Source organism: Fulmarus glacialis, unplaced genomic scaffold (genome assembly GCF_000690835.1).
Source record: "Fulmarus glacialis isolate BGI_N327 unplaced genomic scaffold, ASM69083v1 scaffold24967, whole genome shotgun sequence".
Classification (NCBI taxonomy): Eukaryota; Metazoa; Chordata; class Aves; order Procellariiformes; family Procellariidae; genus Fulmarus; species Fulmarus glacialis.
The window spans coordinates 418-627 of record NW_009224150.1 but is presented as its reverse complement, the minus strand read 5'-3'; the positions used below and the strand labels follow the sequence as shown (position 1 = coordinate 627).

Genomic DNA, 210 nt, shown 5'->3' with positions numbered 1-210 from the left:
GCAGCGCCGGGGCAGGGAGGACGGCTTTGTGCCGGGGGGAGGTTCGCTGCCTGCTGAAGCCGCTCCTGAGCCCTGTGGTGGTCCGGCGCTGCGGCACAGGAGGGGGATCTCCCTTCCCCGGCTCTGCCAGGCCCGGCCCAGCTTGGCCAAAAAGCTGCTCTGGTGAAGGCAGGGGCTGGGCGGGCGGGGACCTGCAAGAAGGAAGGACAC

General features: G+C 71.0%; 1 protein-coding gene across 1 annotated transcript in view; it reads left to right on the top strand.

Moving 5' to 3' along the window:
• The window catches only part of NDUFS2 (NADH dehydrogenase (ubiquinone) Fe-S protein 2, 49kDa (NADH-coenzyme Q reductase)), a gene marked incomplete at both ends in the record, with an annotated part of 2,578 nt that overhangs the window by 2,086 nt on the left and 282 nt on the right, over window positions 1-210 (top strand). The window lies entirely within an intron of this gene.